Below are 18,939 nucleotides of genomic sequence, written 5' to 3' on the forward strand. Positions count from 1 at the left end.
TGCTACGCCATGAAAAACTGTGAAATAACAAATAATAACAGAACCCTGAATCAAATAAACAATATGTTTTCAGCGAACTACGAAAGAAAGAAAATGTGGAAATAGTGGAAAAACAAGGGGAAATGAAAGATTGAGCATCGGGCCATTTTAGCTTGTTTTCCTTCAGAGAGGGCAAGTGTGGAGGTGAAGGTCACAGAGAGACTAAGCACACAGCTCATAAACAGCACAGCTGGAGGAATCATTGAAATATAGCCCTTTGTTTTCTCTGGGCCGTAATTGGCCCTGGAGCCTTCTTCCCCTTCTCACTCTCTCCGTCTCTCTCTCTCTCTCTTTCTGTCTCTTCCTTTCCCTGTACGTGTTTTGCACCAGCATGGTGCAGTTTAGAGACCCAGACTGCAAAGGTTAATGACTTTGGGGTTAAAGGGCACACCTACGGTCACAAACAATACACAATACAATAAATACAGGAAAACATAAACAAACATACTAGGAAATAACTACCACAGCCACATAGCGCTCTTTCCACCCACATAGGTTTTTGGTTAGCTGAAACTGTGATTAGTACAGCGATAATATTGTTATATTTGATCATTATTTGTATTATAGGTCAAGCAATATCATTTCAGATTATTTTTTCCAAATTGAATTCGATTGAAGGTCAGGAGTAGGTTGTGTTTTCAACATCATATAAGAGGCAAAGAAAATACTAATTTCAGTATTGTATAAAGATCAGCTTTATTTTATTTAAAATATTCTACTTCAACAAAACATCATGATATTGTCCTCATAGTTCACCATGTTGTGTAAAGCAGCTACATTATATTCTTGGTGCCCTTTTCATAATTGTTGCAGACAATAACAAGGGGTCGGCTCATTTCTTCCTTTTTCTTTTATAGATCGTAACTTAATTAGCATACTGGGTCGGTCCACATGAACTGACCTAAGCCCAGGAACACCCATGGGTTCAGTTTCAACAGATGTTGAAGTCACCAAGCTCTGTGAATGTTTTCAGATATTCTTATCATAGTTTAGCAAGCAGGTCAGAGTGAAAAGAAGGAGCATAACTTTACATTCTGTGCAGTACAACTTTAAATTCAGTTTTCAGTTTGACTTTATCAATTATTGATAATAATCAACACAATTGATGAATCTATCTACTATTAATTCAAGAGAAAAGGGAAGTCAATTTGATATGTTTTCAAGTATGTCAATATTGACAGTAGGTTTGCCAATACAGGGGTAGTAACAAGTTAGGATGCTCATATTTTATTTGTATATGTGAGAAATCAAATACATGCAATCACAGGATGTTCACTTTCATTAAGTTGACACTGGTGGAACACCTCTTGAGGGATTAGCTTTGGAAGAAGAGTGTCGCGCCTCCTGACTGGAGGCCTGAGATCTCTGAGAGGAGAAAAACAGTATCAGATCCAGCCCGAGATAGCAGGGCTTTGCCGTATAATTACCATGTTAACCCAGATGATTCTCTCTGATCTCTGCAAACATCAGGGCGCAGGCCCCGCCAGGCCGGCTTAGGCACGGATCTGTCACAGTGCACTGTGGGACACTGGATATATGTTAGCTTGCTAGCAATAGGACTTTTGGTGTGATCTGCATATGCTTTATTTTAAAACCCTTGTGTGTTTTAGTTCACACAGTTCAGGCGCTTGCGTTTTCAAACCCCAGAAATGTAAAAACAAATTAAAAAAAAATGCAAATATTTACATGAAAGGCCTGCTTGAACTGTTAAATCTTCCTCCATTGTTCCTGTTTTTAAAATGTGTTACGCCTTGCATACTTTCAGGGAAAAAAAATCTGATCTCCACCATGCTCTAAGATGTCAAGATACAAGATGCAATTTTTTCTGAAACCGTATTGTTTAAAATCATATTTCTTCTTATTTGTTAATTCTGTTATTCTACACCTAAACCTCTTTAATCTAAACCACACAAAGTAGGGATGTATAAAATGAGAGACCCATTCCTTCATTGAATGTTATCCCCCTGAATGTGAGTGGAGATTCTGTCTTTGGTTGCTTGCTTCCTAAGCCTTATTGATCTGTGGGCGTTTTTTCTCCCCCATTCTCCAAAGTCACTAAGCTTGCATCAATTCATCTTAATCTGTTTGCTCCTTAAACCCGGAACAAGGCATGTCTTGTTTCCTGGTTGTAGGAGTCTCTCGGCTGGCTTCCCTCACATCCTTCCTAGCTGGGCTTCTCCTGGGTGGCAACAAGAGGCTTTTCATATCGAATCAAGTGTTATTGAGTTTCCCCACACACCTCTTATATTCCCCCCTCTTTTTCGGTCTCTCCATCACTTTTTTTCGTCTCTTCCATCCACTTTTAACAAAGCATTCCTTTAATGACTGTGGGATTATGGGCCAACCTTTTGCAGCCAGTCTGTGGACTAGCCTGTAATCTGACCTCATTACATCCCTTGTGACAAGCTCCTGGGTCACCACAGAGTGACTATACCTTATCCTTCTGAGAAGCCAAGCAGCACACGAGCCTCTACCCAAGATGATACTCAGTCAACCAAGTCAGGCATCCAGGCCACCCTCTCCTCATCGCCATACCTGTCCACCAAAGCGTAATATCCCTTGATCCTGTTACCTTCCCTTAACTTCTCCTCCATTACACCACTGCCAAGATGAATGGTCGTTTGTTGGGGCAGATGAAAACACAATTGTGTGGGTCCAGGCATGGCGGTGTCACTGATAAATGTGGAAGAGACATGTTACACAGGTTCCTAATTTTCTGACATAGGGAGTTAGAAGCAGCGGGCCTCTTCCTAATTACCATATAGCCATGCATCCATTTACACACAGACAACGCACACCACTGTGTCCCCTTCTCTTTCTGGCCGTACATACTGTGCTTACAGACAAACACAAGTTGCATGGGGTCTGGTAGTAGACGCTGCTTTGATAGTGTAATGTTATACAAGTTGATGTCCTAGATAGTGACAATTATTGCTTACTTAATGGCTCTTTTAAGATCTAAATTAAAAGGCAATAAAATATAAATTTTTTAAGTTGAGCAACATTGTGTGCTTTATCACACAACAACAATACATATAAAATAAGTGAATATGATGTGGTTATTTCTGTTCAAAATAATAAGTGGGAGGGGACTCAACAAACAAACAAACAACTTATTTTTTTCTATACATCTCCATTTATCCCTTTTTCTCTTCAACCTTCTGTGACTCCAGTGCTCCTACAGGCCACTTTTTCATCCCTCCTCCCTCTCTCTCTTGCTACCCAGTCCATCCCCCTCTCCATCCCTTCACTCCCCCTGTATGTGTCCCTCTATCCCACCAGTGTTTGAGGGGCAGGTGTTGACAGCAAGCTGGCATGTTGTCAGGCCTACTATGCAGGATTGTGCGGTTGCACTGTGCTTGAGAGGACAAGGGAGGCCAAAGCAGGTCCATTACATCACCCCCATCAACACTGATTGGGCTCAGGACGGGGGTCCGTGCATGCTCACGAGCGGTTGGCCTGGCCCGGCCCATATGCCTTTAATACAGGAACAGATGTGGAGCACAGACCCTGAGCTCTCACTCCCCTTATTACCTCCTTCTGCCCTACACACTGCCTCAAGCCAGTCATGTTGTCCTGGGCCACGCTTAGTGGGCAGCTAGTTAAACAGGTTTAATGGGAACTAACTGGCATGCTAAGATGGTTGGGTGGAGATTATTTTCATTTCAGATGGCCTTCCTCCAGAACTGTCTTTGTTTTGTTCTGCATGGAGAAAAGGGGAGAAAGCAAAAGTCCAAGAGGCGATGACAGAAAAATTAATTGTTGGCAGATGATACCAAACTCGTTCAAGCCGTTTGGGGCACGGTTTCTTTTACAAACACAACAAATGGACCAAAAATAATTGAGAGAAATGTCAGTTCATATACAGTATCATCACTTATCAACTCCTTTTTGGTGTATGTTTACAGTCAGTAATGATGACGGTAGCCAAAATAAACTCCATAGGTCGAAAGGATGCTGCCTGAATATGTTTCGAACAACAGTGATGGGACGCCTTTTCCTCGAAAATTACTAATGGTCCCAGACAATCTCTACTATGGACGCATCCATGTCGGAGTCTGTGGTGGGGAGCAGGTGGGAGAGGCTCTGCCCATGTCCAAGTAGTAATTTGTTGGACCTGAACCAGTGGCAACTAGGGAAAGGGATTGTGCCATACGCCAGTAGAGTAACCCCATATCCAGACCTCATATATGGGATTCAGATGAGCCAGGGCCAAGACCCTTGTGATTGTAGTTTGTCACATGGATGTTGTACCTCCAGCTGCTGTTTCAGTGAGGTAATGCCCGTCTGAGTTTTTCTGTGTGGCCAAGACAAGACTAGGCATGTTTGGTCTGTCATCTTATTCTAGCCTTTCAGATTTTCTTGGTTAAAGCGAGGATGGGAGGTGTCAACGGAGGCATTCGGACAGAATCGATTGTAACCGAGTGGATGTATGGATGTAAACACAGGAACAAGATAGGAGGAGAAGGGAAACAAAAAGAGGCATACAAAAGCAGAGTGATATGCTGATAGTGAAGCAACAGACAAGAAGCAGCAGGGGTTGACTCATATCTCCTCAATAGCAACCTTCTCCTGTTTGCTGTGCCAGAGTGACACAGACACAGCCAATCAGGTCCGGAGGTCTCTGGCAGCTATTTCCTGGAGAGGGATTACCGACCCCTCCTATTGGGCGGGACAAGGCCTCCTGGTCTGAATTCATCAGCGACACGGCGTACGAGATGTAGGAAGCAGGTTAATAGACACTCATCAGACATCTGCCGCTGGGTTACCGTCCAACAATCTTCTCCCTGGATCTGCTGCCAGCAATTGATGACCACATTTTTCCCCTAAACCCTTCAACTGCCCTCCCTCCCTCTCTCCTTCTCTTGCTCTCTCCCTCCCAACCTCTCTTCTGAGTACATACTGTTACACACAGACAAATGCACTTTTTGAATAGTCTGTGGTTGAGTCAACACACACACACACACACACACACACACACACACACACACACACACACACACACACACACACACACACACACACACACACACACACATTTCAACCCCCATCCTACCTATCCCCCCTTATACCCTTCTGATGGTAGCAGACTTTTTCAATTTGGAAGGCCACTTCTGATGGAGTCTAGTGACAGATTTGGGAGGCCAGTGGTGGCTCAGTATGGCTGTGTGATGAAAAGTCAGCTGTCATACAAGAGCCAAGCATAATCCTCCCTTCTAAAGAACATGGCCTACATCTCCCTGGCTTCAAACCACTTTCTGCTCACACCGTCAGTGTGGAACGACATTTTCTGGCTACGTCTGTTTTCTTCTCTGTCTTTGTCATTCTATATTTTCGAACGCTCTCATGGTCTTTTACAGTGTCTCTCTTACTCCCACTCTGTCTTTTTGTTTTAACAGTTTTAGCAAGTGACATTGGTGCAGCAACACTTAATGCCACTTGAATAGTTTTTCTTTGCTACTCTCCTTCTAGACAGTAGGCATTCCTTTTTTTTCTCAGGGGTTGCATGCATGTTTTTTTGAATGTTTTCTCCAATTGAACCTTTCTATAGCAAAGCTGTCTTTGCATGTCACTTGTTTACATATACTGCATACCCTATATTAATTTGAATTGTCATGAATTTGCATCAGTTACTGTATATACTGTTGTTGACTTGATCTTTCATTGGATTTTTTTTAATCAATAACAAACCCCCCTCATAACTTGTTCCCTGTAGCCTTTATTAGCAAACATAACTAGTTTTTCTATTGACTAATTTCAGAATTCAAGGTTAGTATCACACTCCGGGGCTTATAATGGTTCTCTTAATGATTGCATCAACATGACTCCGGTGAAAATTGTGTGGCTCCTCTCTTATTGACTGTTTTCTCAACCAGGTTCAGAGGGCAAGTAGAGAGTGAAGCTCCCTCTCTGCCAGGTTATTTATGACTTTTCTTCCCCAAAGTTATTTTTCTTTCTGTGATTGCGGTTTGGTGTGTTAAATCCGACGTGTTGGGAGATTACTCAGCTGGCCGTCAAGTGCACATGGTCAATTTGCCATGATGAGAGGAACTGGCTCACACAACCCCTGGAATCTCTCAGTGGAATCTCTGGGGGGAACTCCTCTCAACACACACACACACACACACACACACACACACACACACACACACACACACACACACACACACACACTCACACACACTAACATTCACATAGGACGCCAATGTGGTAGTCATTTCAGCCGCCAAAATCAAATAGAGGTTCAATCGTTTCCACATTTCTTAAGATAACATTATGAGAGGGAAAGAGATCGGAGGGCCGGGGCAATCAAAAATGTTCTGTTTGGTGATGTTTCTATGGAAGGAGAAATAATGGGGTCATGAGATGAAAGGTGAGACATGTGTAAAAGCAGTTCCTGGGTTCAGCAATAGGACAGTGCCACTTGTTTCTGACTTCACACACGCACAGTTCACTGCTGTCAAAGGCAGCCTGTTAGAGATGCCCTATGGCCACTCCTCGTAGCAATTAGTGCAATTGGACCTAATAACTTTGGGAATTACTAGAAAAACAGGAGGGGAGGGGTCAGTAACTAAATCTGTGGCGACCAAGCACATGTTGGAATATTTAGGAACACATCTTTTGAAAACGTTCTCAATGAATGAATCATGCAAATGTAAATGCATGTATGTTAAGAATCGCTGTCTGTTGTAGCTTCAGTGCTATTTGTTAACGTGAACCATTCATTTTCCCCTGAAGTTTCCTGAAATGCTCTGATGCGTGAAAGGGGAGTGGTTACTAGCAAAAGAGTTATTCATAACTGCTGATCCTTTTGTGCAAGGGATCTATGTCGGAAGGGGGGCGCGTTGAATCCAGGCTGGTACCCGTCTGTGGGTCTCAGACGGACCATGTGACTTGTAGAATGGGCGAAGGGGCGTTTCCTCTGTTCACACTTGAGCTCTGCCCAGCCATGCTGAACCCCCCGGCCTTCATCTCTTCTCTAGGCCATCATCTTGTGTCTCCCAGCGACAGAGTAATGAAGTGGGGACCATTACGGTCACTACGGCTAATACTGAGCTAATGGAGTTCAGATAGAGGACCAGCCCACCGCTATCCATTAAAATAGGCTAGAGCAGTTAAGCCACGATTAAGAAGTGGGAAGGCTGAACCTTTGGAGCTATCCTTTTGAAATTCAAATATGCTCTTCATTTTTGTGGGTGACACATCACTCAATCTGACTTTTTATGCTCTGAGGGAATGTGAGGCTTGTGTGTGCTGACATTCTAGAAACTATGAATATGGTATATCATACGTTATACAGTGCAATGCTATGCAACGTTAGCAAAGTTTAGTTCTTGCATGGCTCAATGCATGCGTACACTTTCTAACAAACAAGTTTGCTGTAATCTTGGTCACAGTCTGCCTGAGCCTTTAATGAGGGCCTTTTTGTCACGATGGATCTGCATCTGATCCTCGGTGAGAATTGAAATTTCTGCAGTCAGCACTTCCCTACACAGTAGCTTGCTGCTGCAGAAATCCACTCGCCAAGAGATTTCTGAGTTACAACGTCGCCATATTTGAGGCTTCTGTCACATTCCATGTTCAGACTGGCCTCTGCTTTGGCCACATGATTTGCTACACTGCTAACTCATGTTGCCAAGAACTGTCTTCCTCTGACTTCTGACATCAACCATCTTTAAACACTTTGCACTGCGCTGCAGTCTCTCAAATTTCTCTTTTTCCTGTCTGTGTTTTCTCTTACGTTCACTTTTCTGTGCTCTCTCTTTCATTTGCTTTCCCCCTTTGTGTTCCTCCTCAGCGATCTGGCTCACAGCTGAATCTGATTCAGGCATGGAAGGATTTCAGCTGGAAAAACTGCATTCATTTTGCATATTGCTTTGAACCCCGCTGGTATCCAGTTGTCTCATTTACAGTAATACCCATATAACAGAAATACTATGATGGTTGTTCATGGTCCAACAGTACTTAATTTATAAAATATCCCATTACATCACCCTAAAAATAATGTTTTAAAAATAAAAATAAAATAAAAAAAATCCCGCACTTATAAAACCCTTGTTTTGCTTACTGTGAACAACTGCAAGATCCACATCATTCAAGATTGTTTATTTGTGAAATAAGACAACTGTAAGTCATACATACATGCCAACGATAGCTCTATTATGATGACATGTGTTGTACATGATGAGGGTAGTTCATATCATGTTTTGCGGAGTGTTGGACAGGGCCGAGATGAATACAGGGTGTAACCCTTTGTGGGTCCCGAGAGGTTCCAGGGTGATCCAGAATGGGCGATGGGCGTTTCTCTCCGTTCACACTTGATCTCTGCCCAGCCATGCTGAACCCCTCAGCCTTCGTCTCTTCTCAGGGCCATCATCTCCACTTCTCTCCATGCAGCAGAGTAATAGAGTGGGGGACATTAGGGTCACAGTGGCTAATACAGGGCTAATGGGGATCAAACAGACGTCCAGCCCACCTCTATCTTAAGCATGGAAGTAAATGGAAGACTCTTAACGGACAATATGCAGGGAGTGTCCAAGCACTAATGGTTTTACTGCTGCCTGAGCTGCTCATGAAATATCATAATTTCTTGCTGTTAGTCTGTACAATACAACATGTTTTGTTATTTTAAAATGTAATTTAGTATTTCGACATTTATAGATTCATTGCTGTTTAAATCCCTAATTGAAAACTCACTATTTAGGTAATGGTATAAGCAGCCCTTGTCTTCTCCATGGTTTGTATTTTTCTAACTCAGCTATTGTATTATTAGTTCAAATGAAATACGTGAATGTTTGAACCTCATCCTATGTACATATTCTTTTTTATTTTTTGAATCGCCCTTCCAACTTGTTCCACCCTGTCTGTATATCTTCCTCGTCAGTAACTATATAGGAGGAAGGCCATTATTCCAGATAGAGGTGTTGCCGTGCTGGGCCGACCTATATTGATCGCCTGTAAGAGGACGCTGAGCGGGGGAGAAGGACTATTTGCTTTAAAGTTCAATGGCTCTCCACTGCTGTTAGTGTTGCAGCCACAGGAGCAATCGATATCTGGACAGGGACCCGTGTCACGAGACACGCTCCCCATTTAGAAACATCATAATACTGTGCTGATGCTGTTACCCCACGGCCAGAGCTTCTGTTTAGATTTATTTTTTTCTTCTTTACCCCCTCCCTTGTGTCTTGGTTGTCATGTTCCCCCATTGCACCTTACAAGCTGCTTTCTTATTTTATACTGTAGGCTGGGTTTTAGCATGGCAGGCTGGAATCAGTGTGAATTGTAATTATAGATGATACACATGGCTGGAAGGGAGAGATAGAGAGAATACACAGAGCAGAATAAAAGGCAAACAGTCATTTGCAGCAAAGGTAGGTGTCACAAGGTAACTGATTATGTAAAGAACACAGTGAAGGTGTTCAGTGGTGTGTGTGTGTGTGTGTGTGTGTGTGTGTGTGTGTGTGTGTGTGTGTGTGTGTGTGTGTTTGTTTGTGTGTGTGTGTGTGCGCTTCCGCACACCTCTTTTTTTGCCTATGAAATAATAAATATATAATAAAATGGGCTCACTGCATTTCCTGGCTGTGGTTCAAGTGCTAAGGGGAAAGAAAGATAAAGGGCACGATTGTTTCTAGTTCAAGGTGTGTAATGCACAGAGGCGTACATACATAATGGGGTATTGTCAGGGGGTTAGTGTGAGGATATTAATGCGCCGGTTTGTCCATGCTATTTGGTGCAGTGTCGCTCCCTGAAGGGAACAGTGAGAGTAGGCTGCTCTAACTACTCTGCCCCGTCCACACCCTCTTCCCCCAAGGCCTCGACTAGAGGTCACTCTGTTAAGCACAAGAGGCGAGGCCTATTTTAGCCACGATGTTCCAAATACATTCCTCTCCTCTCTTCTCTTTCGTTGGTAAACATAAATGCCCCGCCTTGCCTCATCGTGTTCCGAGTGTTCACCCTCTTTTTAAACCCTCTCAGTATCTCCGCTCATCCTTCAGTCTAATCCTTCTCTGTCCATATGCATATGCATAGCTGCTCTATGGCTGTGCATACATTTGCATCAGTGCCCCCTTTCGCCGCCAACCGCCCCCACCCCCCACCTCCTTCTACCAACACTCTTAGCTCTGCCAACAGTTCTCCCAATAGCCTCCCAATGAACCTGTTTATGTTTGAACATTCCCACTGGCATTTGAACTCATCACATCGATTTCTTTTATGGCTAGAGGTTGTGAGGCAGTTCGTTAAAGGGGTTGAAATCGACCATCTAAATATTTGACTAAGAGGTCACAGAGATCGCGGCAGGCCCGAGCGAGAAATAAAGACGAACATGCAAGAGACAGGGGGAGAGGCTGGGCGTCTTCGACAGGAAGAGGCTGACAGGAAGATCCAGCCAGAGGAGTGCCGCAGCAGGATGCAGAGAGAGGCTGCGGTGCTGAACATAGGTTGCATTTCACTTAGGTTCCACAAGAGGGTGCTGCTGGACAATCCATTTTAGATCTTTAAAAGGAAGAGAGAAAGAACTTCCAAAACACCAAACATATTTATATGTATTCACATTTTAACAACCTCCGCTCTTACTCTTTCAAATAAAGTTATGTACTTCTACTTAAGTTGCAGTCCTGAAAACCAAATTGATTTTTCTTGCACTTCTCTAAGTACTACTATTGTGCATGTGTGACAGTAATTACATGCTAAGCCGTCAATGACATCACGCAAAATTGACTTCACTCTTCCCTTGCATTGTCAATCCATCGTTTTGCCTGAACAAAAATGTGTTCCAGAGATAAATCTAAATAGAGAGAGGTCTTGACCGACACAAGGAAGAAATGTGAAATAATGAATCTAATTGAATGTCTATTAAAATGATAATTTCTGCCTGATTGGGAAAGTGAGTGGCAGTGTCCAGAGTATTACCTGCCACTGTGTTCTTCACTTCGCCAAAGACACGACTCTCTCCCTCCTTTCTCTCTCTGTCACTATGCCACTTCTCTCCTTCTGTCTTCATCTGCACAACATTTTAGACATGATTCACATAGAGTTCCATTCTAAATTGCAGCATTAGGATATACAGATGATACCATTTGCACTACAATCCCCTCCCATTATGCCCACCATGACAATAGCCCCAGGGCACACAGAGGGGCTCATGTACCATCTCCTCTGGATACTTTATGCTTAAATGAATAATGCATACAAATATTCACTGTAATACAAGTGTGTGTCCTCAGTTAATTGCTTAGCACAAATTATGTATTTTACTATACCATCACCAGCATATGCTCCTTGTCAAGACAATGGCTCCTAGGTTTTGAAAAAAATAAAAAAATAAATGGGATTTGCATCAGAAACATTAGAGCGACGCTTGTCTTCACAATAGCGAGGCTCTACATAATCCACTTGTTATTGGGAGTTGTTTAAATAATGGTAATTACTGATCTCTTTACATTGCATTCTCCCCCATTAACAAGCTGTGTATCTCCCCCTCTCTTCCTCGCGGTCTCTTTTCTTGCACTACAGTTGTATGCTGCCGTGGTGTCTGTAGTCTGGTGTCTGTTGTCATGGTGTTCAGAGCCCATGCCAGATGTCATAGTTAACTTTGAGAGAGGGAGAGAATCGTGCTTGAGGCTATTTTGTTGTCAGTGATTTAAATGAAACACAGAGTGTTAAAATGTTAGACTTGCCCCACAAAGCTTCCCCTTTTTCTAGCTTTTTTTATTTTTTGAGAGAGATAGAAAATTTACCTTGAGGGTACGCAGCCTTTTGCTCTGTTAAATACAAGAGACTCGCACAGATTTGTTTGAAATCAGCGTGAACAAGTAGCGATCAGAGAAGAAAGGAAAGTGGCAATGATAAAAATGTATTCATGTCCTTTTAATGTAATTCGAAATAAAAAATAAAACGTATATTAGAGTAAAGGAGTAAAAATAGATTTCCGCATATGGAAGCGATGACTACGCTGTGTGAATATGGCATATGCGGATTATCATCAATCTGAAAAGTTCTTCTTAACAACAAATATCTGCTCTTGACAAAGGGCTCATCTCTATACTCTGCTTCTTACTCTGTTGTTTTGGACAATATTTTGCACATATTTCCTTTTCTAACTTTGACTCTGACTACAGAACAAATTACTTGGTTTTTATTATTATTTGTTACAGTAAATGCTCAATATTGAAATGACAATTTGGTTTAAATTAATTTTAATGCAAGAGTTGATTAAAAGCTAGCTACTATTATATTACATCATACAGTTTAATGTATTATCAATGAATTCACAGTAATTATAAATAAAAGCATGCATATACTGTTTACAGAATGTTTGTGTATGTATATTATATGCATTTATGTATTACATACATACATTAGAAATATACTTAATATAAATTAGCTGAAACTGGACACCTTCAATTTACTTTTGTAATGCTTAAACTTTCTCCATATTGCTGTGTCTGCACATAAAGCATACCATTAAAACTTTCCTCAAAAATTTTTTAAATCAATAACTGCATATGATACAACACTGAATCTTAATTTTTCATTTTGTATTCATCCAAAATTAAAATAATTAATATTTGAAAACATATTTTCAGTATAGTTGTAGGTAAATCAAATTAATTAATTATGTTTATTATTCTATGAATATGTAGATTTTGTAGATACTGTACAAAGTGGAGCTGCTGTGAATGAATTAGACTGTAATATTTTACATTTAGGCCATAATTCATCAACTAACTTTTATTGGTTTAATTTATGGGAAAGCAATTTTCACTACCAGCACTGTAGTAAACATCGTTAATCAAAATACATTATTATAATGAAGCTGTTTTAAAATGTTTATTAAAGGAAATAAAAAAGGGGTTACCCTTGCTTTGTGCATCTTTCCATTGTCGTGATAATTAATAGCTAAAGTGAACGTTTTCTTTGCCAATGCAGATGAGGAGAGAGTGCCGGAGCAGGAAGAACAGTTGGACTATAATTTTAACAATAGGTAGGCTTCACCTTAAGTGATGAACGCTATGTAATATTGCAGGAGTAGTCCCAAGCAAATGCACCCCACTGCCTCACGCCATGCTGGAGACCACAGCCAATTAAATCCATCAATGTAAATGTTGATCTAGTAGGCTGATGCTCATTGGAAAAGTGGGTGGCCTCTGACTTTTTACATTTAGTTTATTGAAATTTGGTTCTGAACTTTGTTGGTCAACAGAGTAAGTCCTCTTTGTATCCTTGACATCCTGGCTGACTGCAACAGGGTTTGCACAGTATATTTAAATGAAAACTAAATAATTTGAACGTTTTAACATTAAAAGGCAAAGTAAAAAGTTTTAAAGTGACTTTGTCTTTGGGACTGTTGCTTACAGTATCTGTCCGGATCCGTTGACTATTAATTTAGTTGACCTCGTGGAACAGACTTACGTCACAAAGTGAAGTGTTAACCCCCACCCAGTGCAATTTGTGTCATTTAGTGATAGCCTTCTCTCTCTCTGTCTCTCTGTCTCTCTGTCTCTCTCTCTCTCTCTCTGTCTCTCTCTCTCTCTCTCTCTCTCTCCTGTGGCAGGGATGAGGAATCACCTACCACCACCACACCCTTGAGTGCCATTTGTTAATGAAGGCCAAAGTGTTAGATGATAAATATGGTTGGAGAGAAATGGCACATGTAAGTGATCTCATTTAGGAGCATTACATTTGAATTTATTGGGGTACTTAGAGGGGACAGAGAGGCCATGACTCTAAGGGAGAGGGGAAGGGTGCAGATGACTGACTTATAATAGACAGTGGAGTAAAGTAACTTAGCAACCAAAGATATAAACTGTAACCAGAGAAGGATGCAAGTTCAGTGCGTTCATGTGGTATTGTGTATTTGCTTACATATACCTGAGTGTATGTACTGTATTTCTGTGCTTATATGTTTAAGTATTTGAAGTATGTGGTTGGAGTTTAGGAGACAAATAGTCTTTATTGATTCTGTTGTTTTTATCCTCACCACTTTCATATAGGATCCGTTGCTGTAGGATTGTAATATTAGCCATGCCTTTGTATATTTCATTATTACATTCCTAGCACAATATCAAGAAGACACAGAACAGGGCATTAAAATATAGTACCACCTTAACTTTTATTACAAACATTAATATGATACACCATGCCTGTCTACTTTTCAAAGTCATGTTGGATGTACTGAATTTATTGAAAACATTTCATTAATCATTACCATCATAAAACCCTGTTTGGGTGTAAAACCAGTAAAACATGAGACTTACAAACAGAAAAAAACAAAAACATGTTTATTCAGCAGGCATTGATTTGTGTAGGGACATGTTCGTGGAGCAGTTTCCACTTGGTTTGGGACTCCTTTTTCTGTGCATAATCCTCACAGCAGAGAAAAAGAGCTTTGCAGGAGTTGCCTGCTTGCTTGGTTCACGGTTAATTTATGTTTGGTTTTGTTACAGTAACTACACCCATATTGTGCAGTCAACTATTCAGGAGAGTCCTACGGTATCTATAAACATTGGCAGAGTGAGACACACTGAATAAAAGACCTGCAATAGCTCCAACTGGTTGACACAATTTGAATTGCAGAAGACGAACAATATATTCAATCCATTTCTTGGCCCCGATGCATTTAGTAAATACAGTGCCTGGTTGGTAAGAGGGATGTTGACAGAAAATCAAAAGCAATGTAGCAGCAGCGTCCTATAATGGAGACTTAGCTCTACTTTACACTCCTCTTACAAAGATCTACGATTTGAAAACAATCAATCCCTTCATGAGAGCTTGTTATTTTCTACTATAATAAGAGTTACGGCTTTTCATCATTCTCGCATAGCAATGATTGTGTTTACACTAGAAATGTAAGCATTTTGGCCACAAGTGTAAATACAAAAAAAGAATATAGCAGGGTTTTTATTTGTGAGAATCCAACTCTTTGTTCATTTATTTTTTCTTCCTTCACTTCTTTTGTTTTGCTGTCGTCAGATATTATTAAGGACTGAGAATATCCTCATGGCGTATTGCCGGCTCGCCATAAAGGTGACACAGCACGCCATAGAGCAGTGGGGTGCCGGGTTTCTAATTTGAGGCGAAGGAGAGTATTTCTTTATAGACACGTGGAAATCTTTACAAAATATCCTGTATGGCCGTGGTGCGGTACCATTATCACTTTTGCTTCCATTTATTTTTTAATGTTGCTGTTACTAATACTCACTTCCTCCTGATATTCAGTGAAATATTTTGGTGTCATACGGTATCTGTTACCTGACACTACACAGAAACATCTGGAGTCTCTGTTGAACCAGGTGTTGATATAACAAATAAGCTTCCTGAGTAAATGGATAATTTTTTGACTCACTGCAGACCAGCGGTCCGGAGGAAATGTTTCTTGTTAAGGCCCAATAACACAGTTAAAAGGACATTGTTTGTCTCTTTCCGCGAGATCCTGCCTATGGCACGGCCCTGTTGCGTTTCTTCTCACAAATGACCGTTAAACCTTCTTCTCCGCACCCTGACGCTTCGCCTATTATTACCACCATTGTCTCTCTTTCTACTGTATACATGTGTGAGGCTGGGACTTTAATATGCAGAGAGCTTTTCCTAGGCTTTCCTACGGGCACACTGGTCTGTGTTTACTCCTCAGTCAAATGCCTCCTTTCCACAAGTTTGACATGCCTTTTTGTTGCCATGGTAAGCCCTCCCTTAAAATATATATTTCTGCTTTTGGCCTGGATGTTTTTTTATCTCAGTGGTTTAGAGCCTGTTGCCCCCAGGGCCAGATTTAAATGTGTGTGGGTCTTCAAGGATTTCTCTGCAGAAAAGCCGTTTGGATTGCAGCCTCACCGCCATACAAGTGCGACCGAATTGTGTCATTTCAGGTTTTTGAGCCATCATTGGAACCAAAGGAAAGTCCAAAAGAGAAGCAAAAAACACAAAACAAAAGCTGATGAAAATGGACCAGATTGGATTATGTCAGACTTGGCATGTGCCTCGTTATGAGGGAAGTCTTCGTTCTGTCTTATCACACTCTGCCTTACAGCTAAATGAATTAAAAATAAAATAAAAAAACAGGCAAAGCACAGCTCGGCTCCTTGGAAAACAACAGCCAGATCGAAACTGTAAATACTGGCTTAAAGTGGTGTGGGCTCCACGCAATTTTTTTGTCACAAAACAGGAAGTGAAGGGGAAAATCATACAATGTGCAATTGCACTAACTTCAGGGACATGGACCACGTTTTTAGCAGTTATCAATGGGGGAATCTATTCAACACGTGAGATGATAACAGTTTTCTTATTGGCACATGTCGTCACGGACTTGCTACTTGAGTATCTACTTATGTTTAGAGCGCCTCTACAGTATTGCTATGTGGGTTGAACAGGGTCAGCTTTGACATAAACTGTTCAAATGCTTGTCACACTAGATAATAAATTAAACAATAGTCATAGAATTGACAATGTAGTAAATAAATAGATCATGGGTGGTTCTGTTTGGGTGATTATATTTTTATTTGATAATCATATATTTTGTTTATTTTGTTCCTCTCATTTCTGCATCACTTTTAATTAGCCTCCATGTCTCAGAGAGCCAGGAGGCTTCCTATTTGCAATGTTCAACAGATAATCAAGACTGATTAAGCACTCTAAATAGTCTAATTGCATTAGATATAAGAATCACCTTCACTGAAAGCACACATGCATCTCTCAGAAGAAAAACAGTTAACATATCAGAAGAAAACTTTTTAAATCTGCAGTAGCTAGAGAGAGGCTTATAATTATACATTTAAAATTTTAAACTCAAACGTAAGGCTAGGAAATGTTCATTGGGGAACGTGAAAACTAAAGTTGTTATTTGACTAAAAGGCAGAGGTGTTATTTCTATCTTTAAAGGATTGATGGTCTTTTAAGTCATACCATATAATCAATGAATGAAATATATATTTAATCCAAGACAAAACGGAATGGATTGTGTCCAGTATACCGTACGTGTGTTAGTGAACACGTACTGTTCACTCTGCCATGTCTGAACTCCTTCTGAATCACTGTGAATCCCTTTAAGTGTGATGTGACATGTCCTGAAGTCCCTGTTTAGCACCTCTCTCTGTGTGTTCAGGGTGTGAACTGATACCTCGTGGTGGCAAGAGAGAGATAGCTGAGGTCTACATAAACGAAGAGGCTGCAGGGATTAGCCCTGAGAAAGCAGGAGGCACACTAGGGAGAAAGAAATGGAAATGGGAAGAAAGAAAGAAAGAAAGAAAGAGAGAGAAAAAGAGAGATGGGGCTTTAATGGGAGGTTGTCAATTTTATCCAATTTAGCTCAGGAGGAAGCTATTTTCTTGGAATTAGATGGCTGGATCAATGCAGCTTTCCAGCCATTTATTATTGCGTGGTGACATCAACTGTGGCTGTGTTCATCACCAGGCAGAAAATAACCCTCAAACAAAACAAAACAATCATTTTAAAGGGCAGAACCTTATTACTACTTGTCAGTTAATTGTGCATTTAAAGTGGGGGGCAAGAGTTAAGCAGGGAAACACTTTAATTGAGCCCTTTGAACTCAACCAGGAAAGAAATCAGTTATCTTAATCCCGGCTCCAATGTGATCATCATAGCTGGAGGACACAGACCTCTGTGTCCATCATCTCCAGGTCAGCCAACGGCTGCACCATTACTAATGCAATCACCCCTGTGATCTGAACTTCAGAACCACGAGCCAAAATAAATAGATAAACATGTCTAAGATATGGCGCTGAATAAAGAGAAGGTGAGAATGAGTCATTCGCTAAAGGTTCATCCGATGTGGACCTACAGAACTCTTCCAGCTGGTCTCGATAGCCTAAGGTGATATGAGCTATGTGATACAGGATCTTATAATCATACAACAAGCAATGCTTCTCTCATTAGCACAGGTCATGCTCTCGGCTTCAAGTAGTTCACACTTTTTGATCATCTTACCCAAAGAGACTACCATGGAAAGGCCGGGCTGAAAAGTGAAATGTTATTCATAATTTTCCCTATGCATGGGAACAATTATGAATAGTGTGGCATAGTATGTGGTGTAAGCATATTTAAAGGAGTGCGGGTGTATGGTGCGGATCTCAAGGGTTTAAGGGCATATTCCGCTGAGAACATCCACGTCAACATCTGGAACATAGCAGATTGTGCACAGATCCATTTCAGAGTTCCCCAGACTCATACCCAGTGTAGATCAAGGGCCAAACACGCCTCTGTTTTTATCCGAGAGAAATCTATTGCCACAATGTATCAACTTTGATTGGTTAACACTTGGACTCACAAAATGGAACCCTTCATAATTTAGAAGCTGCTCTAAATGCAGTTGGCCGGTCTACTTCTAAATGTTTAAAAGTCAAGTGAAGGAAGGAGGCGGTTAGACCTGAAGTTATGTCCTCCAAGGGAACTTTACAAAGATCCTCTTACAGATTTATAGCCACTTACCTTGGAGCCTAAGTCGATATTCATAAACGTGGCTTCAAACAAAGCCCCACCATCCACTACCCCCGCTTGTAAATAAATACAGATATGCCTATTTTACAGACAGCAGCAATCTAAAATATTACCACCAGCATAATTTTACCACACACATTAATATTTTACAGCACATTGTATTTTACCGCATTGAATCTTAAACTTTCATGGCAGGCCCCAAGGATTTTATTCTTTAGGAGTCTGTATCATTATTAGCCAAGATGTATAACAGGTACAGCAGAATATTGTCTTGCTTTTGTACTCATTTCATAGATAATATTTTCATGAATCAATAGTCAATGTCAACAATGTTATCCCGTTCTGTCTGAGCAGTTTTTATACTGAGACCGTAAGAATCTAAATTACTTCAGAGTTTTTTGGGTTATTAAAAAAAATTGTTGAAACATAGCTAGTCCTATGTTGTACTGG

The sequence above is a fragment of the Taurulus bubalis genome (genome assembly GCF_910589615.1).
Source record: "Taurulus bubalis genome assembly, chromosome: 8".
Taxonomy (NCBI): Eukaryota; Metazoa; Chordata; class Actinopteri; order Perciformes; family Cottidae; genus Taurulus; species Taurulus bubalis.